Source organism: Heloderma suspectum, chromosome 4 (assembly GCF_057233095.1).
Source record: "Heloderma suspectum isolate Gila_16-S chromosome 4, 16-S_ref, whole genome shotgun sequence".
NCBI lineage: Eukaryota > Metazoa > Chordata > Lepidosauria > Squamata > Helodermatidae > Heloderma > Heloderma suspectum.
In genome coordinates, this window is record NC_139461.1 from 98,282,004 (window position 1) to 98,300,023 (window position 18,020).

General features: G+C 44.9%; 1 long non-coding RNA gene and 1 pseudogene across 1 annotated transcript in view; one reads left to right on the forward strand and one right to left on the reverse strand.

The window, feature by feature from the left end:
* Positions 1 to 18,020, forward strand: part of LOC146347182 (uncharacterized) — an 82,501-nt gene that overhangs the window by 38,903 nt on the left and 25,578 nt on the right. The gene's annotated exons all lie outside the window — the stretch shown is intronic.
* Positions 10,912 to 12,175, reverse strand: LOC146347183 (ubiquitin carboxyl-terminal hydrolase 10 pseudogene; annotated as a pseudogene).

Sequence of the window (18,020 nt, forward strand, 5' to 3'; positions counted from 1 at the left end):
TCTTAAGATCTGCGGGTATGAGTTCCAGACCGAGACAGAGAGGCCTGGGGATGAAGATGGGAGTGCTGCACTACAGTTTAGATAGAAAATCAGATTTTCAAGAGGCGCAGCCAGGGGCCAAAGGTGATGGAGCTGCGTTTGAGCACAGGCGCCCACAGCCGAGGGCACCCTGTCACGGGAGGTGCCAAACAGGCAGTCGCCGCTGTTATGCAATTTTATTAATTAAATATTTAATAATCGTAATTTACTTAATTTTTATTATTATTATTATTAATATTATTTATTTAATTAAAGCTTTCTTTCCATACAAACATAGGAAGCTGCCTTATACTGAGTCAGACCCTGGGTCCATCTAGCACAGAATTGTTGACACTGACTAGCAGCAGCAGATCTCCAAAGTTTCAGGCAAGATTCTTTCGTAGCCCTACCTGGAGACGCTGGGGATTAAACCTGGGGCCTTCCGCATGCCAAGTATGTGCTCTACCACTGAGCCGCAGCTCTTCCTTTTATTTATTTATTTATTTATTTATTTATTGGGGTGGGGGGGGAGACGTCCCAAGCCCATGGGAAGCAACCAATCTGTGATATACACGCCCCGACTCGGCTCAGGAGCCAGGCGCCCCTCCCAACAGGCAGGCTCGGCTGACCAGTGGGGGGGGGCAGTCAGACCGCCACTTGGAGCGCTGCCGCCAGCAAACACCGGCGCCGCGCTCACCCGCCCACCGACGTCCCCGCCGGGAGCAACACCTCAGGGAGGCCGGCAAGGCGAGGAGGAAGAGGCCGGCAAGGCCGGCGGCCGGGTAGACAGGCCGGCCAGCAGGCGGGCCGTGAGCCGGCCCGGTGGCCGGCGGGCCGGTCAGGCAAGGGGGTGGGCGTGCAGGCAGGGCGAGCGAGCGAGCGGGCGGGCAGGGCGAGCGAGTGAGCGGATGGGCGGGTTGACCAGCGCGCGGGCGGGCGAGTGGGCAGGAGAGCGATTACACAAGGAGACTGAACGGATGGACTGGCGAGAGGAAAGGAGCCGGCGAAGGAGGGAGGGAGGTGACCAGTATCACCAAGTGATGATTTTGGCGCGCAGAAGCACACTGGGTCCAGGCGGCTGGAACGAGGACGAAGCCGTTCTCCAGCAGGCCAAAGTCCCTCGTCATGAACCGAGGAGAAAGGAGGGGGCAGGCGCATTGCAGCCTCAAGAGCCGGGGCCCTCAGTGTGCGCGACGACACCGGTCTCCAGCAGGCCGGCGTCCTTCGTCGTTTCTGGCGGAGCTGTAGTTCTCTTTAGCTGCGTTGAGCCAGAGAGCTGAGTTTGAAAAGGGGGCTGAGTTTAAGGCAACTCAGCCTGCCCCTCCTTGCATGGTGGTGCCACTGGGGTGCACCAATCAAAGGCCCCTGCGTCATGTCACCCCACCCGCCCGCAATGGCCCCCCCTTTTAGCCAGACAAGCTGGCGCCGGATGAGTAGGGATGGACGAAAGTCACTTACCTGTCCTCGAAGCTTTTCGCGGTGGGGGGGGAGGCGCTTCGCTGCTCCCCCCGCTAAGTTCAGGCCGGGGGGGAGGCTTCCCGCCTCGCCTGGCCGAAATTCAGGCCGGGGAGGAGGCGCCTCGCCTCGCCCGGCCGCAAACTAAAAAGTTTTTTTTAAAAAAAAAAATGCCCCCGTGATAGGCTACATGACGATTAACGTAGCCTATCATGGCTAGATCTGCAAAGTCAGCCATGATAGGCTACGTTAATCGTCACGTAGCCTATCACGGGTGACTTAAAAAAAAAAAAAAAGCGCGTATGCAAATGGCGGCCCCCATAGGGAGCCGCCATTCGTGTTCCTTATTTGGTCGCTGTAGTCTACGTAAATCTTTACGTAGACTACAGCGACCAAATAAGGAACAGGAATGGCGGCTCCCTATGGGGGCCGCCATTATCCTTACACGCTTTTTTTTTTTTTTAAAGTCACCCGTGATAGGCTACGTGATGATTTACGTAGCCTATCATGGCTGACTTTGCAAATCTAGCCATGATAGGCTACGTTAATCGTCACGTAGCCTATCATGGGGGCGTTTTTTTTTTTCTTTGATTGGAATGGCGGCGGCGGCAGCTGGTCAAAAGACCGGCTGCCGCTCCCGCCCCGGATGAAGACCTGACGAACCGCCGGCCGGACCCGCCGCCGGGAGGGACATTCGCCAAAAGTAAGTCCCGTCCCGGGGGGGGGGGGTGTGTGGAGTGCGGGGGGGTGCGGAGAATTTCTCCCCGAAACTTGTTCGGGGTGCCGAACACGTTGGCGCTCGGCCCCCCGAAGTTTCGGGGAGAAATTCTCCGCCAACCCTACGGGTGAGGGCATATCTGACCACACCCCTTCCAACAAAATTGACTATAATTTGGATGTATTAGGTGAAGTCTTGCAGGAATAATGTACCAGCTACTGAAAACTTTGTACTATGCTTCTTTTGTATTAGCGTTGATTGATAAAGGGCATTTCTACACCAGCCTAAAATCCCACATTTAAAAGGGGGCTGTCTGCTTCCATTTTAAATGCAGGATCACCACTGACTCCCTTTACATGCTCTTCCTTCCCCCACTTTTTCTCCCCATATTTGAGTCTTCCATTATCTTTCATTGATCTCACTCCTCTTCTTTCTGCTTTAACTCTTTTCATGGGGGGAACTCCAGCCGAACACAACAGGGTAATTTGATAGCTCATTATCTGCGAACTTTTAAAAAACGGAACCAAGGGCATTTAGTGCAGGAGGGTCATGGCAGGGTTGCGGCATCATGTAAAGAGCCTGCAAGCTTCAATGAAGGAGCAATCTCAATCGCAGGATAAAAGCCCGGTGTGATGAAGCCCAAAGATGCAAAACAAGTCCAAAGACACTGCCAATCATTTTCTTCCAAAGACTTACCCAAGCCAGGCTCCCATGTTCACACACAGGAAGGTTTGTCATCCAATAATGGCATTTGGAGGATTTTATAAACAGAGGATGCCAAACCTTTATTTGAAGTAACAGCAGATTCTATACAAGATTCAAACGAAGTAAGCGGGTGCTTGGCTGCCTTCTTAATGTGGTTCAGGCTAAGAAAGTGATGCAGTTGCAGGTGCTGATAAAAAGACAACACAGTTGGTTCGGTTCTTTTCAAATCCTCTGCATAGGAGAGAGGTTCTTCTTTTATCAAATAAATTTAAAAGTCTGTTAACTTTTGCTGCTGTCCAAGCACAAAAGCCTTGGGGATTGTTATGTTCTGCACATTCTGGATGATGCAACACTGACATTAGTGGAGACAGATCAGGAGCTGTTTTTTTCTGCCAGAGTTTCCAAGTAAGTATAGTGTCTCTAATCACTGGATGCTCAAAGATGCACTTACGTCTATCACAATGTCTGACCCATATCAAGGCATCAAGAGGGCAGTTGCCCACTGTATGTTGTTCTATGAGTATCCACTGGTGCTCTGGGAAGGGATTGTTACGTGATGTGCTTTAGTCAGACCCGTGTACAACCTTGCACACGTTCTAACAAGACTCACACACCCGCTTATAAGGAATCTTTAGGCATTGGCAATAGAGCGTCTGTGGCTAAGGTGGCGATTCCCACCCAAAGAGGTTCACACTCAGACGCTGTTGGAGAGGAGAATGCCACAATGGCACATTTATTGAGGTTTACAAAGATTCAAATGCACAAGCTAGTTTGGGGGGAATTAGCTGAGCAAATGGATTTAACACTTAGGACCAAGTTATGCTTTGGTGGGGAAATTAGCTGCATTCTTGGTGAAGTTGAGCTCCAGGCCTAGAAGTAGTTTTCAAGACTGTGGGAAGGAGTCTTCCTGAGGCCTGAAGCCTACACAGAGAGAGTGGGGGGAAGCTACAATTTGTACTAAGAACCTCCAAAAGCAATATACCTTTCCTTGGGCTGAAGCCCTTTCCTGCAGACAGGAACTAGTGCACATTGCAATTCCTGGTCTCGGGTGAAGAGGAAGGAGAGCAGAGAGCCTTGACTAGGGGAGGCAAAGCACCCACTGTTGGCACCTTGCTCTGGCAAGCAAGGAGCTTAGTGATTTGATTTCAGCACGGAGCCTTTCCTCTGGGAGGAGAGACTCTGAGTGATTTCAGCAGCAGTGTGGCACCATACCCCTGGAGGGGTGAGGCACCTAGTGATTTCAGCAGCATGGTCCCCCACCTCTGGGAAGATGGGACTCAGGACTTCACGAACTTGAGGCTTCTTATACAGTCAAGAGAAAGGCAGTGACATCACAACTCTGATGAGCCAGGCAAAGCTCATAGGTGCTGGAAATGGTGCTGCTTGCTGTGGTATAAAGACTGAGTTGGCCTTCCATCCTGTACAAGAAAAGAGGGTGCTTGGGGATGATGGCTGTACTTGCCGGAAACAAAAGTCCTACTTGCTGTCTCCTACTCTTTTAGCAAAAGATGACTTTACATGTTAACCACTGCCTTAAAGACAGGGGTCAAGGCTGGAATTCAACAATGGGAGCATGCTGCAGGTGGCTGACTAGGTAACTCACCAGATATCACTCTTGCTATTCAGCACATTCATGTTTTGCTGATTTGAACCCCCACCTTTGCCTTTGGGGAATGCAGTTTAAGCAGTCCATTAGAAACTGAACTGCTTGATCTAGTCTTGCATGTTGCAAGACTAGATCAACCCCGTTCCTGTGCCTTTCTCCCACCTTGCTGAGGCTGGGGATGAAGACCCCTGGCTTTTTGGCTGTCTCAAAATGGAGTAAGTACTGTTCACTCAAAAGAGAGCTACTTTGAAACAGGATGCACCCATCCTACAAGAAATCTCAGTTGAGCAGCAGCATAATGTAATTCCAAATGTGGCACTGCAAGACCACCTTTCGCCTCGGGTTTTGCTTCAGCCTTGACTTCTGTCCTGTCCAGATAAATTCTGACAATACCTTGTTCCATTTGGCCAGAGTTGGAATAGATAGATGAAGTGGAATTGTTTGAAAAAAAAGAAAAGGAGTCTAGGCAAGATATTCATTCTTACTAGAGCTAATCTAGCTGACCACTGTAACTTATCCTTGTTATCCCATTTTTGAGTATCAGAGTGAATTCTTATTTTCCATTATGTAAATTATCTGCAGTTACCTATTCTGTGATGTGTAGCATAATTCAGCAGTAATGTAAATTACCTGGGACACTTAGTCTGATCCAGGATGGCTCTTCTTATGTTGTTATGAACACACCCTTAATGTCTGTCTCTGTGGGCACATCTGCTCAGCACTTAATTTCAGAGACTGGATCACCACCACCAGTACCACAATTTATTCTTTATAAAAGGGATGGGGAGCCTCCAGCCAACAAACGTCTTTCACAGGACCTATCCCTTCTCCCTCCAGCCCTATGCAGGCACCCTCTGCTCTGCTCTTTGATCACTGATTGGAGATAAGGGTTGGGGTTTCCCTACTGAGCACTGAAGAAAGACTTTCTGCAGCACCTTGCAGACAAAACAGCGCACCAGCTCTTATATCCACTCAATGCACCAACCTTGTCAAGCTCCGTGATCGCCATTTTGAAAAATAAAATGGCAATGGTGAAAATGTGCACATTTGCATATGCGCAAATATGCGCATTTTGCAAAAGTGCATATTCACACATGCGCAAGTATGCACATTTTTGCAAATGCATGTATATGCGCATATGCAAATATGTGCATTTTCTCAATTGCCATTTTATTTTTTAAAAATGGCAATCACAGAGCTTGAGGAGGCCACCTGGGTGGGTGTGGGTGGCTCAGCAAGCAGCAGGGAGCTCAATTGTGGGTCCAGGTGCATGCAAGCAGGGTGTCAGGTTCTGAGTTTAGGGAGATAGTCAGCAACTCAGATGCAGAAGAGGAGAAGCCAGAACTGGGGGAGTTTTTTTTCACAGGCCAATTCAGGTATGGATAGGCATGCTTCTCAGGTTACCAACTCCCAGATGGCCAGGCATGAAGCTTCATCCTTACCCCCCTCTGTGAGAAGCAGCGAGCAGGAGGAGGAGGGGCTTGAGGACTGTGACCTAAGAGATGCCAGGTGGAGATGCAGAGTTAAGAGGGAAACCTCAGTGGTGGAGCTTAGACGTTTGAACTGCTTAGCGATGCGTGAGAGGCTACACAGGGAAGCAGCACGTGAGGGGCGGGACCTCCCTCCCTAAGTCAGCCTAGTCAGGCAACTTTTGTTTATCCCATTTGAATCCCCTGGAGGCATTCCTTTGTAGCCAGGGAGCCTTCGAGGATTTGCATCTGTAATGAACCTGTGAATAATGAATTAAAGGCGTGAGACTGAATCCTCTCTTTTTGTGTGTCTGCGAGTGCTTGAGGAAAGAGGGGGCCAAGGGAATCTTGACACAGGGGCAGGGCGGGTGCCCAGAGGACCTGGCTGGAGGCGGGGGACCTGCCCATGACTACTGGTTTCATGCAGCACTTCAAGGGTGGATAGATGAAGCTAGGAACTGGTGTCTGAATGAAGCAGCAAGACTTTTAAAGCCCTAGTGGGGGAAAGGGTGACTTTTGAGCTCCACTTCAGACAGAAAAATGTCTTGGGCTGGCACTCCCCCCCCCTCCTGTCCTAGCTACATATATTTACCAGGATAACTGGTTCATAATAATTTATCCTACGGAGACAATAAGTTAAAACACATAGTTATACCATTTTATCCTCACAATTCCATGAGATAGTTGAGGTTAATAATCAAATTAAATCTGTTTATTATGGGCCATGACCAGATTGAGAATAAAGATTTACAATGTATATAAATACAGGCAGATACAGAGTGCTAAACAAATCAAGAACATGTTAACCAGGCTCCCAACTTAACCGTAACAGAAAAAAGCAACCTTTCCAGTAACTTCAGGGATGATGTTGGCTGAACAGTAAGATATATAAAATGAATTGTGTCTACCAGGCAACTTAGATAATAAAAGTAAAAATCAGTTCTCTCCTAATATCCTGATAAAAATTACAATACAATAAGACATCCATTACAGTCTGTAAATCGCCTAAACCACAAGGACAATAAAGTTGCAATGAAAAACCCTTGCTGAATCTCCTCTCTAACATAGCAAATGTTAAAACATTCCTATGGGGCAATGGAAGTACAGCCCAAGGCTCAGAAACGTATGTAGTTCTTAAATCAGTTGACCCTTTATCCCAATAGGGAATTGAATGCCAACAATTGAAGGAGAACCCAATTTGGCTTCCAAGGATATCAAAATTTGCCATTCAGTATCATATAATCTTCCCCTTTATGGATCACTGCCTTGTTGTGGCGAAGGGGCTTGCGTAACTCAGTGAAGCCATAAGCTATGCTGTGCAGGGCCACCCAAGATGGACAGGTCATGGCAGAGAGTTCTGACAAAATGTGGTCCACTGGAGAAGGAAATGGCAACCCACTCCAGTATTCTTGCCAAGAAAACCCCATGGAACGTATCACAAGGCTAAAAGAGATGACGCCGGAAGATGAGACCCTCAGGTCGGAAGGTGTCCAATATACTACTGGGGAAGAGCAGAGGGTATTTCCAAGTAGCGCCAGAAAGAATGAAGCGGCTGTGCCAAAGCCGAAAGGACACTCAGCTGTGGATGTGTCTGGTGGTGAAAAGAAAATCCAATGCTGTAAAGAACAATATTGTTTAGGAACCTGGAATGTCAGATCAATGAATCAAGGTAAGCTGGAGGTGGTCAAACATGAGATGGCAAGATTGAACATCGACATCTTGGGAATCAGCGAACTAAAATGGACAGGCATGGGCGAATTTAATTCAGGTGACCATCATATCTACTATTGTGGGCAAGAATCCCTTAGAAGAAATGGAGTAGCACTCATAGTCAACAAAAGGGTGGGAAAAGCAGTACTGGGGTACAATCTCAAAAACAATAGAATGATCTCAGTACGAATCCAAGGCAAACCATTCCACATCACAGTAATTCAAGTCTATGCCCCAACCACTGATGCCGAAGAAGCTGAGGTTGATCGATTCTATGAAGACCTACAACACCTTCTAGAACTAACACCAAAAAAAGATGTCCTCTTCATCATAGGGGATTGGAATGCTAAAGTAGGAAGTCAAGAAATCACCGGGATAACAGGCAGGCATGGCCTTGGTGTACAAAATGAAGCAGGACAAAAGCTAAGACAAAAGCTAATAGAGTTTTGCCAAGAGAACATGCTGATCATAGCAAACACTCTTTTCCAACAGCACAAGAGACGACTCTACACATGGACATCACCAGATGGTCAATATCGAAATCAGATTGATTATGTCCTTTGCAGCCAAAGATGGAGAAGCTCTATACAGTCAGTAAAAACAAGACCCGGAGCTGACTGTGGCTCAGATCATGAGCTTCTTGTTGCAAAATTTCGGCTTAAATTGAAGAATGTAGGGAAAACCACTAAACCATTCAGGTATGACCTAAATCATATCCCTGATGAATATACAGTGGAGGTGAGGAATAGATTTCAGGGATTAGACCTGATAGACAGAGTGCCTGAGGAACTATGGACGGAGGTCCGTAACATTGTTCAGGAGGCAGCAACAAAATCCATCCCAAAGAAAAAGAAATGCAAGAAAGCCAAGTGGCTGTCTGATGAGGCTTTACAAGTAGCTGAAGAAAGAAGGGAAGCGAAAAGCAAAGGAGAAAGGGGAAGATCTATCCAACTGAATGCAGAGTTCCAGAGAATAGCAAGGAGAGACAAGAAGGCCTTCTTAAATGAACAATGCAAAGAAATCGAGGAAAACAACAGAATGGGAAAGACTAGAGATCTCTTCAAGAAAATTGGAGATCTCAAGGGAACGTTTTGTGCAAAGACGGGCATGATAAAGGACAAAGAAGGCAGGGACCTAACAGAAGCAGATGAGATGAAGAAGAGGTGGAAAGAATACACAGAAGAACTATACAGGAAAGATCTGAATGTCCCTGATGGCCATGACAGTGCGGTCACTGAACTTGAGCCGGACATCCTCGAGAGTGAAGTCAAGTGGGCCTTAGGAAGCATTAGTAACAACAAAGCTAGCAGAGATGACAGTATTCCAGCTGAGCTATTTAAAATCCTAAAAGATGATGCTGTTAAAGTGCTGCATTCAATATGCCAACAAATTTGGAACACTCAACAATGGCCGCAAGACTGGAAAAGGTCAGTTTACATTCCAATTCCAAAGAAGGGCAACGCCAAAGAGTGTTCAAACTACCGCACAATTGCGCTCATTTCACATGCCAGCAAGGTGATGCTCAAAATCCTACAAGCTAGGCTTCAGCAGTATGCGAACCGAGAACTACCGGAAGTACAAGCTGGGTTTCGAAGAGGCAGAGGAACTAGAGATCAAATCGCCAACATTCGCTGCATCATGGAGAAAGCAAGAGAAATCCAGAAAAATGTCTTATTTCTGCTTCATTGACTACGCTAAAGCCTTTGATTGTGTGGATCACAACAAACTGTGGCAAATTCTTAAAGTGATGGGAGTACCAGACCACCTTACCTGTCTCCTGAGAAACCTGTACAAGGGTCAAAAAGCAAGAGTAAGAACCAGACATGGAACAACTGAGTGGTTCAAAATTGGGAAAGGAGTACGACAAGGCTGCATATTGTCACCCTGCTTATTTAACTTATATGCAGAGTACATCATGAGAAATGCCGGGTTGGATGAATCAGAGGTCGGAATTAAGATTGCTGGGAGAATTATCAACAACCTCCGATATGCAGACGATACCATCCTAATGGCAGAAAGCGAAGAGGATCTAAAGAGCCTCTTGTTGAGGGTGAAAGAGGAGAGTGCAAAAGCTGGTTTGAAACTCAACATTAAGAAAACTAAGATCATGGCATCTGGCCCTATCACTTCCTGGCTTATAGAAGGGGAAGAAATGGCAGCAGTGACAGATTTTACTCTCTTGGGCTCCAAGATCACCACAGACGGTGACTGTAGCCATGAAATTAAAAGACGCTTGCTCCTTGGGAGGAAAGCTATGGCAAACCTAGACAGCATAGTAAGAAGCAGAGACATCACCTTGCCGACAAAGGTCCATCTAATCAAAGCTATGGTTTTCCCAGTAGTAATGTATGGCTGTGAGAGCTGCACTATAAGGAAGGCTGAGCGCCGAAGAATTGATGCTTTCGAACTGTGGTGCTGGAGAAGACTCTTACGAGTCCCCTGGACTGCAAGGAGGTCAAATCAGTCCATCCTAAAGGAAATCAACCCTGAGTGCTCATTGGAAGGACAGATACTGAAGCTGAAGCTCAAATATTTTGGCCACCTAATGCGAAGAGAAAACTCCTTGGAAAAGACCCTGACGCTGGGAAAGACTGAAGGCAAAAGGAGAAGGGGACAGCACGGGATGAGATGGCTAGATAGCATCACCGATGCAATGAATATGAACTTGAGCACGCTCCGGGAGAGAGCGCAGGACAGGAAGGCCTGGCGTGCTATGGTCCATGGGGTCACGAAGAGTCGGACACGACTGAACGACTGAACAACAACAACAACAAATCATATAATCTTAACAACAAAACTTATTTTCCTTACCCAGAGGAAAATGTTTCACAGCCTTCACCCAGGTATTTCTATAAGAAAATCTTGCCAGATCACAGAACAGTAGCAAGGGTTCTGTTGGTCAAAACAAAATGTAATCCATCTACAAAAGGTAGACATCCAATCCATATGTGTTATGAAGTTTAATTCAGTTTCCAAGCCCAGCACAGTATTAGCCACAAACCTAGGAACCCCAGGAATTGTTCTGAGGAAACTGACTGAAATCTTTCAACCTCATTATTTTTATGGCTACCCCATATAAGAGCTGAGTTATAGAAGCCGAGTTATAATGTAAAACACCTGTAAAGCCATATGTACTAATCAACAACACTTTGAGCAATAGAACCTTTGAAGCTGTTAAGTGTCAGCAGGCGTGCAGAAGATCTTTGGAGATTCCATTTCAAAGTGATGCATTATGTGATATATAGGGCAAGCACCAAAGCTCGCAGTGTACCATTGATATAACACCAGTATCCTTTATTGATGAGCCCTTGTGGTTGCAGGATACTAGTTTATGTATTAGTTTTACAGGTTCCAGTAATTCTGCCATCTCTATGGCTACAGGATCCTCAGGAACTGGAACAGGCCCTTCTTTGACCTCAGCCTGTTTCTTAGGGACCAGAGAAGATGTGGTGGGAGGGGCATACTTAATCTCCACATAAGCCATCAGCATGGAAACAGAGGGCTTGGCGTTGTGAAACAGACTAGCCCACGATTTCACAGGCTGACTACCTGTGACTGATCCTGAATTGAGGGTGGCTGCCTTTATAGTAGATGAAGCACTCTCAGGCTTAGCTTGGTCTGAGTCAGTGCTTTCCACAGTGTGCAACTCTACCCAGTTGGCAGGTGTGCCCTCACAGGACAGAACAACAACAACAACAACAATGCCAAGTATCAGTACCAGCATAAGGATGTCCAACAGCTGTCCTTAATGGGCTGTCCCTCCCAGGCTCAGAGGGGACACAAGACTGACACAAATGAGTAACACTGCATACTTCAGGCTGCCCTGCAGTCCTAGTAGCATCTAGCACACTAGAAACTGAATCATCAGGCATGGCTTCACTAGTGAAGTCCACAGAATTTTCAGGGCTGTTGCAAGTCCTTGGAGAGACTGATGACATGTCACTTGAAAGTTCTATATTTTCTGTGCTTATGCTATGAAGTCCTGATGAATGTGCATGCTTGTTTACCAAAGCCTCAGCAGGAATGATGCCATTGCTGGCATCTTCCAAATAACTGTAATATCCAAGGAGTCATTCCTTCTTCTTTTTGCACTCCCTTTGCCCAAGGCTCCCAGGTAAATTGTTGTATTTAGCAGTAGAACTTCTACCCAAAGCAAGAACAGGATCAGTAAACTGGCAGTCAGTGGAGTTATAGTTGGCTTCGTTGAGTACATAACTGGGGATTTTCTGGGGAGGTGCACAATGAAGAATGACCTTTGGTGCCTGAAGATGAAATACTGTAATTCAGCACAGATGACTCTGTCTCAATAACTCCATTAACACCAAATTCAATTCTCTGATACTCTTCTCTATCATGGAGCTCACCTGTACACATAAGGCCACATGAAATGGTTTCATTGCAGAGAGGCAGCTCAACAGAGCAATGGGGAGACACAAACAATGGATTGAATTCATAGGGGCTGAATTCCCCAAAGATGTACCACTTTTTTCTCATATATTTTGAAAAATCTTACTGATGCTTCTTCTGTTTCAAACTCTCCATTTTAAAGTATGATGAAAATGAATACCAATATATTTATATGAATATACTTGTCAATTGGATTCCCATTGAGAGTTCAGCTATATAATTTCCTTTGTTTTGATGTAATTAATAACTAGTTGATCAATGTCACAAAAACAGGTAAAAGCCTCCAGCAAATGATATAATCCCAGCTTGAGTGTGACAATGAAACAGGGTCATCTGCATACAGCAATGATGGGGCCCATGTGTGTGTGTGTGTGTGTGTGTGTGATTTTATAAAAGGACCTAGATCATTCACAAATAGGTTTAATAAAGTGGTGCTAATACACAGCTTGTCTCACACCTTGAGTAGAGGAGATAACCTTAGTTAATACTCCATTTGGACTGCACCTAATTTGCACAGAAGTCACAGGATGTAATTGTTAATCGAAAAGGTAGCCTCTTATCAACTGAAGTATTTTTTAACTTCTCCCATAACAGGTTTCTAGGGATGAGATCAAAAGCAGTGTGAAGATCTATACAGGCAAATAAATAAATAAAAATTTCTGACTAGGTCCCCAAGAGGACTTTTCTGCTAGGTGTGAAAACACCATGCAATAATCAAAGGCAGACTGACCAGATCAAAACCCACCTTCTTCTGTACCCAATTTATTAAATTCAACTCAAGCCTTTTTAACAGGCTGCATAGATTTTCCCAACAATTAATTAACCAGTCAATAATTAGATGGATTAAACCATGCTACTTTTTAAAATATGGAAATAACAATAGCCCTCTTTCACAAATCTGGAACATTCCCTGATAGATTAATAAACATAAACAAAATTGCAAGCATTGGTGCCAACCAATTTATATTTAACTTTATTAGCTCAGGGAGAATGTAGTCAGGACTAAGTGCTTTCCCATTTCTTAACAGAATAATTAATCCTGCTGCTTCCTTAACTGAAACTGGCAGCCAAGCCGGTAACTTGTCAAAATCCTCTGGTGTATTACACACCACAGAATTTGATGGATCATTATATATAGTAAAAAATGAATTTTCCAGACTTTAGCTGAAATATGACATGCCAGACTTTCTGAATAACTACTCAGTGCTCCTGACACCATTCTCCATTTTAGCTATTATTAGAAAGGGAAGCATTCAAAAGTAGAACCCATGTATCTTTTATAAATTTTTATCTTCTTATCCTTCAGAAGAGCTTTATAATAATTCTTCAACTTATAATAAAACTCTGGAAGGAGTTTACCATTCTCATGTCTATAAGACTTGCCTGTAACTGATTTCTGAGAGAGACACAATCTGCACCAAACCATCTCATATATTCACTTGAATTTTGATGTCTACCTACCTTACCTGCCTGTTTCTCCAAAAGAAATTTGGAAAATCTTCATAAGTACATATCACTTCCAGTTCATTCTTGACATAGAGGATTGCTGATTGAATATTTAATTCTTCCTGGGAGTTAAACAATTCAGAGAAATTGGAACTTCTAAATACTTGGACCATTTCACCCTTCAGTTAAGTATAGAAATATCCTAAATAAGGACTTGAATCCTTGGCAGTTTGAAAAAAGTGAATAGTGGAAAGTGATCACTATCAGTATGGTGAACAATAGCAAAGTACTTTACTAAATGGAAGATCACTTCAGGCTCTATCACATAGTTAATGACACTGCTCCCATGGGAGGAGATAAGTTCCCAATTTATCTGAAGATACACTGCCATTTAAAATCTTCCGTCCCATCTTTCTAGAAAGATGCATCAAGCAAACTCCTGAGTAATTTATGCCTTGGAGAGTGTCTGATAAAAGCAGATTCTCCCCACATGGCTCATCCTAATTTCATCCAGGCAAGCACTGGCAGGGTACGGGCCCACCAGCAGGAGAAGGGACCTGGTCTTAGCCTAACACTGTGGCTGGGCACAGGGTTTCACCATAGACAGATAGGCTGCATTAAGTTCATCAGATGAGGCCCTTCTCCAAGTTCCATGGTTAGGAGAGGCACATTATGCAACCCAGAAGTAGAGGGCCTTTTCTGTGGAGGGGCTTTGGAATGCCCTCCCCAAGGATGTATGGCTGAGCCAAAACTATCTTATGGCACCAGGTTACATATTTCTATTTACCCAACCCTTTTAAATGGATTTTCATACCTTTTAGCAGGTACTATATGACTCTGTTATATTGTATAGACAACGTTTATTGCATTTTTATGTATGCCACCCTGAAATCCATTTTTGGATGAAGCTGCAGGTTATACATTTATTTATTTAAACTACTTCTATATCACTTGACATCGCAGAATCTCCAAACAGTTCACATAAAACCACATATAATACAATATAAAAACAGTATATGACAAATATCCTAAAAACATTACAGCAAGAGCAGTTAAACAAAGCAGTGTTATGATAGTTTACGAGTCAAGGAAAGTGTGAGTGAAGAAATGTGTTTTCAAGAGGTGTTTGAAGCTCGCCACAAAGCAAAACAAGCAAAAGTAAGTAATAAGTAAATAAATAGGCTCAAGGCAGCATGAGTACCTGATAGATGCATAGTCAGCCCAGCCCTTGGGGAAGTCAGATGAAGGGGGGGGGGAGGAACTCACCTCCCCCCATCTTAACCGAGCCCATTTAATTGATTGTGTGTTAACTGTAAATACTTAAAAGTTCTGACAGGTTTAAACCCCTTTGCCACTGTCCACCTCTTTTCTGCCACTGCAAAAATATCTCTGCCCTTTCCTCCATCAGAATCGTGCTTCTAGCTATTCACTCTGAGGACATCTTTTCTTTTGGGAAATTCAGATTTCTGTCAAGGCTAGCTCAAGCTATTTTAGAATTCTCCTTTGAAATGTCTATTGCCCATGGTTCATTTCTCTTCCTTATTAAACTGGTTTCTAGCTGCCTCCCTTGACACAATGAAACCAGTGACACTTCTGCCTGTAACTCAAAACATTAACAGGAGCATCTGAGATTCTGCACAGAGGGAAAGCTGCGAGATCACTAATTTATGAATCTGTAGGCATTGCAACATACTTGAACTGCTGCAGAAGGTTTCCCTTAGGCTATCAAAACCTGAGGTAAAGAGAAAGTATTGAGACAATCACCTTAAAGGGGTGGATGAACCTGCAGACCTTGGAGCCAATGGAAGTTTGTTGGACTACTAATGAGAGAAACTTTGGAAAAGGTACACATTCACAATGATATCTAAAACATTAAGAGATAACCACTGTTTGCTGTGGGCTGAATGGTTCAGTGTTTGAGAACTGAACGCAGATAAGCAATCCCTGGAAGATGTTCCAATCTGTAAGATATTGTCACACTAATGTAAGAGTATAAAGCTCATTTCAACCCTCTCATAAAATCACATGGATGAGTAACATGAACAGGACCAAGCTTATTACTGTGCAGCATGTTACAATATTCACAAATAACTAGCAGATTGATCTGCTTTAGGCAAACAAGAAGATTATATGAGGCTGTAACATGAGATTGGTCTGTCTCTACAGATTGACCTAAAAGAAGTGTAAAAATCCAGGCCCAGACATATGCCACAAGCTAGACTATCAGAGGTCGAAATTGGTGTGGAAAGATAATCATATACCTGTATATGTGCTGTTGGCATAATGAATTCATAATCAGTCTTATTACATAGCATGTTTTCCCTGAAACCTGATTATTTAAAGGAATCGTCTTCAACCTTTCCAGGCCCGACTCCCATTTAATCCCAACCTGGCACCCACTTTTAGTGTGTGCGCATGCGTGTGCACGTGTATTCTGCTTGCACTGATTCACAGGCTGTCCACTTCAGCTCAGTTGCACTTTGCTAAGCTTTGTGCCAAGCTCGCATACTTTGGACATTGCTAAGTTGGTGGAGTCCAAAGGCATTTAGGGGAAAGAAGACAACAGCCAGTGCAGCCACCAAACCCTGTGATTCTCCATTGAGTGCTGGGCCATTAAAATTTGGAATTAAATATATTAAATCATTAATATTATTTATAATTAATATTAAATAATAATTATATCATCCCCAGTGGGCCCCTAGGGACCTGGGGGCTCCATCATTTTGTTGTTGTTCAGTCGTTCAGTCGTGTCCGACTCTTCGTGACCCCATGGACCATAGCACACCAGGCCTTCCTGTCCTCCACTCTCTCCCGGGGAATGCTCAAGTTCATATTCATTGCATCGGTGATGCTATCTAGCCATCTTATCCTCTGCCGTCCCCTTCTCCTTTTGCCTTCAATCTTTCCCAGCATCAGGGTCTTTTCCAAGGAGTTTTCTCTTCGCATTAGGTGGCCAAAATATTTGAGCTTCAGCGTCAGTATCTGTCCTTCCAATGAGCACTCAGGGTTGATTTCCTTTAGGATTGACTGATTTGACCTCCTTGCAGTCACTAACTGGTTGCATGCATGCGAGTATGTGTTTGGGTAGAATCCTGGGCGGGATCCTACCGTCTGGTACTTAGATAGAGGTTTGGATATCTCTGTACTGTCATACTTGCAATTTGTGGAGGTTGTGCAGCCAGTAACAGTGCAGCCAGTAACTGCGGGGTGGGGGTGGGCATCTGTACAGATGACAGAAACTAACAGTATATTTAGTCATCTTTCCGCTGCGTTTGGGATTTGTGTTTGTTCACTTGGCATCTGTCCTTCAATAAATCCTTAACTTCCTTCTAAACATTGTGTGTGTGTGTGTGTGTGTGTGTGTGTCTTAACTCTACCCTCCATAATTACATCTTCCATGTGATTTTTGCAGCCCTTTCAACTGGGAAAATCTAAAAAATTAGAAGCAAGCCTGTCACTGGCACCGGGCATGCAGGCAAACACAAACACACACCAGATGTCATTAATGATAATGGAGGAGGGAGAGCTTTTTCAGTCATTTGTACATCGTTGGTAGTCAGGAATAGCCTCAGCTGCAGTGAAGCTCATGCCCCAGCTGCATACAAGCCGTGCCACTGTAACATAAGCAAATTCAGAGTATTCGGTTTTGTAATCAATCTCCTCATACAAAAGCATTTCATAAATCGCATTTATATCCCAGAGTTATATTAAACACACATATTGCTCATATTGGACAAAAGCTGGTGATCATTTGTCTCGGATAACAATGGCCATTTGTATCATTTTCCTCTCCTATTGTACAAAATGGATTTAAAGCAAAGGGCACTGCACGGGAGGCACACACTGCACACAACAGGCATCTAGCCATGGGGTTAGTGGCCTTTTCAACCTTTCACTGGGCTTGAGGGAGACACAAGTAGATAGGCAACAATCCAGTGCATTTGACAAACACAACAGCAAAGGAAAGGAGGGAAGAAGCTTTTTACTGACCAAGGTATTATTGAAATGCCAGCTGCTTCCTCCAGAGCACTATCCTGTCTGTCCTTGGAGGCCCTTAACCAAACCGAGCAATTTTATCTCTTAAGATAAGTCAATTTTAATAAGTAATATCCTGTCCCACTCCCCCTGCCCTCCACAAAGTTTTTTTTTTAGTCTTCACAGCACGTCATTCCCTCCACGCTTCTCCTGCTCTGCATTTGCAGGTAGACATCCAATTTCGGCTGTCTAATTGCGGGACTGCGGAGCGGGGGAGGAGTCTGACGGACAACACGTAGGATGTGTCGTACCGGCATTTCTGCCTTCCCTGCCCCAGAATGCCCCCCAGAATGCCCTGTTTTGGCTGCTCCATGCTCCTCTTCGGAGCGCGGGGTTGTTCCACGCTGCCTGCAAGGCAGCGCGGAGGCGGGGGGAAGGTCGGTTCTCTGGGATCGACCTTGGAGCTTGGGCTCTGAGATCAGTTCCTGGAAAACCAGATATCCTATGGCCA